This window comes from Camelus dromedarius, chromosome 5 (genome assembly GCF_036321535.1).
Source record: "Camelus dromedarius isolate mCamDro1 chromosome 5, mCamDro1.pat, whole genome shotgun sequence".
Taxonomy (NCBI): domain Eukaryota; kingdom Metazoa; phylum Chordata; class Mammalia; order Artiodactyla; family Camelidae; genus Camelus; species Camelus dromedarius.
The window spans coordinates 17207152-17213151 of record NC_087440.1 but is presented as its reverse complement, the minus strand read 5'-3'; the positions used below and the strand labels follow the sequence as shown (position 1 = coordinate 17213151).

General features: G+C 42.8%; 1 long non-coding RNA gene across 1 annotated transcript in view; it reads right to left on the bottom strand.

The window, feature by feature from the left end:
• Positions 1 to 219: 219 nt before the first annotated feature.
• Positions 220 to 6000, bottom strand: part of LOC135321387 (uncharacterized) — a 54396-nt gene continuing 48615 nt past the window's right edge. The window contains exon 4 of the long non-coding RNA XR_010381117.1: positions 220 to 888. This is a non-coding gene — a long non-coding RNA (uncharacterized LOC135321387). The remainder of the gene's footprint in view (positions 889 to 6000) is intronic.

The window sequence follows — 6000 nt, the reverse complement described above, 5'->3', positions numbered from 1 at the left end:
AAAGAACTTGCGTATTAGAGCAGAAAAAACCTGCAGATTTGCAGCTGTGCATGGTTTTTCTGTAGCAGCAATGACAGAAATAGAGGAGGGGAAACACATTTTTTTAAAAAAAATCTTTATTCTTTCAAAATTAAGCTTTGGCCAGTTATGAACCAAGATTTAGATGTATTTCCAGTGTGTATAATTAATTTTATGTTGTTAAATACATTATATGTGCACACATACATATTTAACTCAGTTTAAATAATAATAATAAAATGAATGCTCTTAAACTCACCACCAAGTATATATAATAAAATATCATCAATGCCAATGCTCTCTCTCCATCCCTAGATTCATCTCCCTTTCCCCCTCCATTCATAGAGGAGATGTTTCTTTATTTCAGGCCTCAGTGGTTTCCCTGACTTTACTGCCTGTTCAGCCATGAACTAAAAAGATGTTGTTGTTGTGTTATAATTTACCCTGCAGTTTGATGTGCCCTGGGTTAGGAGCGGTTTCTCTGTAACATTGATACGCCACATCTCCAGAAACAGAAAGTCCCTATGGCTTTTGGTGTCACTAAATAATTGGCCCGAGGTGGACGGACATTCTAGTCAAGGGGCCAGCCCTCCTCATGGCCTTTCCCTGAGAATCCGTGCTCCTCGACCCCAGCCAAGTAAGCATTAGAGCGTGGGACCCTGTCAGCGCCCCACTCCTGCTAACAGCCGACTGCATGAGGCTCAGACACCTGAGACAAGCCAGGCTTGAGAGTAAGAAATGGAGAGACAGAGATCTACCGCGTTCCTGCTGACCGTGGGGTTTGAGAAGCCATGTAGAATCGAGGCTGTAGGTACCACTTTCTCCGCGGTGCTCTGCTCACTCCCTTCTGCTGTCTCCATTTACTCTGTCCTGCAAGAGAAAGGGTGAAGGGGGCAGTTTTGAACTGTACCTCCTCATGGCTCCCAGCTGCAACTCTCCAATTAGCGGCAACGTGTGCTCCTCCATTATCCTTCCGATGGCTGCTTCTTTTTTTGTTTGTTGCAACTAGTTTTTAATAGGCTTGTTTCTTGAACTAATCAGTGCTGACCAGGGGAAGAAAGAAAATGTGACAGAAAGTGTGGTGTCCCAATGTGTGAATAATGAGAGTCTAGCTGGGGTGACATAAAACTCTTTAAGTATTTCCAACACAGAACTTAACGCAGGGAATTGGCAACCCAAGGGATGGATATGCTGAGCTCCAACCAAGAGATGAAGCGATAACCTCAAGATGAGCAACAGCTGGAAGCCACCGTCACACCGGGCAAGAGAGACCAGAGGAGGAGGCGGTGTTACTGGAGCCAGGGGCTTGGATCACATGTTGTAGTCGAGGGAACCTGTCTGGTAGAGCTGGAGCCCAGGAGGAGGCGTGGCTGCTGCTGAGACAGCATCCAAGGGGGAGTGGAAAGGGAGGAAGAGCTAGGCTTCTTCCTTGCCCTGTCCTGTGCGTGCCTTCCACCCGGGGAATTCATCCAGCAGCCACCTGACCCTGAGACCTATAATATGGAGCAAAGCAGAGGAAGGGTGAGGAGTGCATTTGAGGCATAGGGCTCTATAGTGTGAAAACAAGGAATTCTTTTTGCCTCTTCAGCAGAGTTAAATAGCCATGAATATTGTGTGTGTGAAAACCATCTAAATTGCCCAGGGATGGATAAATGTTGAATGAATTATAAAACAGTATGTGGGCTTTGAAAAGGGATATTAAAAAGAATGTATAATTCTATGAAAATATTGAAAGTTTGAGGTTAAGTAAAAATATAGGAAAATATTGAGCATCTATTAGTAAGCATTTATTACTTTTATAATCAGAAGAAAAGATTGTTTTTACTATTATCTGAGATAAGGACTCTACCGTGTTATGCAGCACCCAGGAAGATGACCTGCCATTTTTGGAAGTTACTGTTAGAAATGGTAATTACAATGCTCTCATGCTTCTTATAATATTATTTTAAATAATAACCACATGAGCTAGGTTTTTCTGCCCTGCAGATGAAAAAATAGAAACAATGTAAGATCAGGCTGGTAGTAAAAGACAGAGCCAATGTCAGAACCTTGGCCTTGAGGTACCTTGTCAAATGCACTGTGAGAGTCTTCTCTGACTGCTTCATATGTTCCTCTTTCGAGACACATAGTAGCAGAGCATCTCCACCTCCTGGGAAGTTTGGTCATGTGATTTGCTTTGGCCAAAGAAATACGAGCAGAAATCATGTGTTCCACTTCCTGGTAGAAACTTTAAAAGCCAGTGTACAACTCAGTCATCGTCTTTTCCTGAGAACAGGAAATCTGTGGAAATCCTGGCCACACATTTAAAATGAAGTCTCCATATGTCTAGGTCTCTAAGACCCCCACCTTTTTGCTTTGGGCATGTAGCATGAATGAGAATTAAATTTTCAGTGTGTCAGTCAGCAAGATTTGGGGGATGTTTGCACAGTTTAACTTAATCCATCTTGATCAAAACTGAAATTATCCTCCCACAGCAATGCACTGGGTATCCCATATCCTTACTCCTTCCCAGAGACCACTGAATAGTGACTCCTTGTGCAAACAGCACATCATGTTGACAAGGTAAAAATATTAGAGCAAAGTAGTCAGATTCCTCTTAAAATTATTTAGAATAACTTCATAAATGGTAAAGAAGTAACTGTCTAAATTCAAAGAAAGATAGAAATCACAAATGCAGCTTGGATTAAAACTCTTAACATTGTTCTTTTGCTCTTTCTCGTCCCTTCTTTAAAAACTATTTTTTTGGTTTCTTCCCTTCCTTTATCAAAAAGCCATAAGGGTGGACCCACATATGTAGGTGATCTGAAGGAGGCAGGCCCAAGCAGGGGCTGGATTCGCAACGAGGTGGGTAGCAGCCAGGTCAGGAGCCTGGAGATATTGGGGGCCGGGTTTCTCACTGTTGGCAAAAAGGAAGTACAAATGCAGAAAGGGAGAGGCCAGAGGAAACCTGGAATGTTGGACTGGAATTGGAAATATCAGTGAGCACTCATGGTTTTCAATCTAGTTAGAAAGAAAGAGAATAAATATAGGAGATATATGTGTGTGTGCCTGTGTGTATACACACATGCATGTATATATACATGTATGTGTACACACACATATACATACATACATATGTGTACATATATGTAAATGACTGATTCCCCAGGGCTGGGTCAAACAAAGAACAAGGTGAGCCTAGAACATCTCTTTGTGGCAGTAAATAAGGAAATGGTCAAAGAATGATGGGGACACACCAAAAGTTCATATATGTAGGGGCTTCCATTGGGCAAACGTAGACAATGTGAGCGTCAAAATAAATAGCAAGATGAGAACGAATTAAAACAGGTTGAATAAAACAGGAAGCCACGAGTCCACACTGATATAAATCAGTGAAGAAATAAGTGAATGAGAGGAGACAGAAAGGTCTTTCTTAGGAGAGGAAACCAACTAAAAACTGCAGAAGGAACGATGTTGTTGGCCGAACCACCATTTCCATCGTAGCAGTAATCAATTCAGACAAGAAACACACTGAAGGGCTCTAAAACTTGTCGGTGAAAACTGGATGAGGAATAAGATTTTATATGATCTCAAAACACCACCCCACAATATATTTATTAATTTGAAAGAAAAAAAAAGAGTTACTTCGCAGTGGAGAAAGCAGGTAGACACCATCCCAATCCCATGACTGAAGCTAAAAGCACCGGTTACAGGACGTGCAGACACCACAGGCCGCTGGACAGGATGTATCGGAAAGAACTGCAGCATCTGTGACATCCTCTCCACAAAGTTTACCACTGGGGCCTAATCAGGAGGAAGTGCTGGAAAACCCCAACTGAGGAACATTGCACAGAGTGACTGGTCGACAACCTTAAAAAATGCCAAGGTCGTGGAGATGAGAGAAGACTAAGGAACTATGGAAAGACCAGAGAGCTTGACCACAGGCCTAATGGTTGATCCCGGTGTAGACCTTCTGCTGTAAGGATTATTGCAGAGACATTTAGCAAAACTCGAATGAAGTTCTGGGTCAAGAGTATATGGGAGGTTTTTCTACTATTCTTACAAATTTTCTGTAAGTTCAGAACTGTCAAAATAAAATATTACACACATCTCTTTGCGTGGCCCAGTGGGTTCCCAGTAGCTGACAGAGACACGGTGAGGAACAGGGAATGGAGAGGGACACAGTGCCAGGAGAGGCTGAGGGCATCACCAGTATTTTTCAGTCTTGTCCGGCAAAATCAACCTCCAGTGACCTCCCGGTGCGGCTCCACCACCACGAGTGGGGCACGGGGACTGACGATGGTGGGGGTGGGTTAAGAGGCTTTCCAATTTCGGGAAATTCTGCTTTGCAGAGTCAGGTAAGAAAAGAGCAATTTGGGGAGCACGGACGGGGGATGCAGAGGTAATGAATGGAGCCCCAGAGGGGCTGTGAGCCTGGCAGCTCCGTGGACGGCAGAGCCTGGTGACAAAGGCAGGAGCCGTGAGCAGAGAACAAGAGCCTGGGGGTGGAGGAGCCTCCGCAAAGGAAGAGCAAGGGAAGGTGACGTCTGAGAAGCCAATATTAGGTAACTGGGGCATGAAACCGGTCAGAAGGAAGCCAGACCGGAGGAATGAAGTAAAGACACATAAAAAATAAAAATACATCAAGCTGATAAGAAGGTCAGGAGGACCTCTTAAAAATAGGTGGATTATTTATTGATATTAGAAAGTGAGATTACAGAAGATTGAAATAAATTCTGTGTCTGAGGGTTCATGGGAAAGGCTAGTGGATAGGAAACAGAAATATAAATTTCAGGAGAGGAGATAGCACAGCCAGAAAAAGTAAGCGTGCACACATAAGTGATGGTATAAAGATTATACCACCTAGATCATGATAAAACATAAAGTTTGGAACAACCACAGCCTAGTATTCAAAAGTGGGCAGAGGGAAAAAATAGAGCGATACTTCCCTTTAAAATCACATTGTAATGACAAGAAAGACACCTGGTCAATATCTTACTCAGTAACTAGACGAATACCCAGCGCTCAAACCATCACTGTGCTATCAGAGGGAGCAGAAGGAGAGGCTCGCCCAGCCTTCCTAGACGGGAGCCCCAGGCTTGTGGTCTGACCCACGGGAAGACACGCCGGTGTTCCCTGTACCGACTGAGGGCATCCGTCTTCCGACCCTCAGTACCTACGGCAAGAGCCAGTCACCCAGCAGTTGCTCAATAAAGGTTTTAACTATCTGAAGAGTAAAGGTTTCTCTCAAATGATAAAGGCAAATGGAGAAAAATGGAGAGGTCTGTATTATTAAGTAAAATCTCTGGGAAATTATTAGGAGTAAATAATTATAGATAAAAATTTATGTTAAGGCTACCTTTTAGATTTCATTTCAAAACATTTTGAAATAAACCTTTGTAAAGATGTTAGGCAGTAATTTATCGCTCTAAACTGTAGGTCTAGTAACCATGTTTAGCCAGTCTTATAAAATTTCAAATTGATCCTGACTATGGAAGGGAAGGTAAATGATTTTGAAGAGGGAGAATTGTTTTTTTCCTACTTTGAAAGACAAAGTAGAAAACTTTGTCCTCTTCTGATAGGAAAGACTAAAATTCAAGGAAAACTCAAATTCAGGAAAGATAGACTCTTGACTAGTAGACCATCCTGAAAAGTAAGAAGGCAGGTGACGCTATTGATTTAATTACTTCTGTTGACCTCTGTTGATGGAGAGAGGCTGGCCGTTGAGCATAAATGGTCAGAAGGGAACAGACATCAGGTTGTCCTGAAGTCATAAAGCTATAGTCATGTCACGATAAGGGACTCAGATTCCTCCAGAGAAACAGAATCAACTGGCTGTATATAAAGAGACTTTTTATAAGAAATTGGCTCACACAACTTTGGAGGCTGGGAAGTTCCACAATCTGCTGTCTGTAAGCTGGAGACAGAAAAGCTGGTGGTGTAAATTCCAGGCTGGCTCCAAAGGTCTGAGAACCAGAAGCACCAATGTTGTAAGTCCCAGTC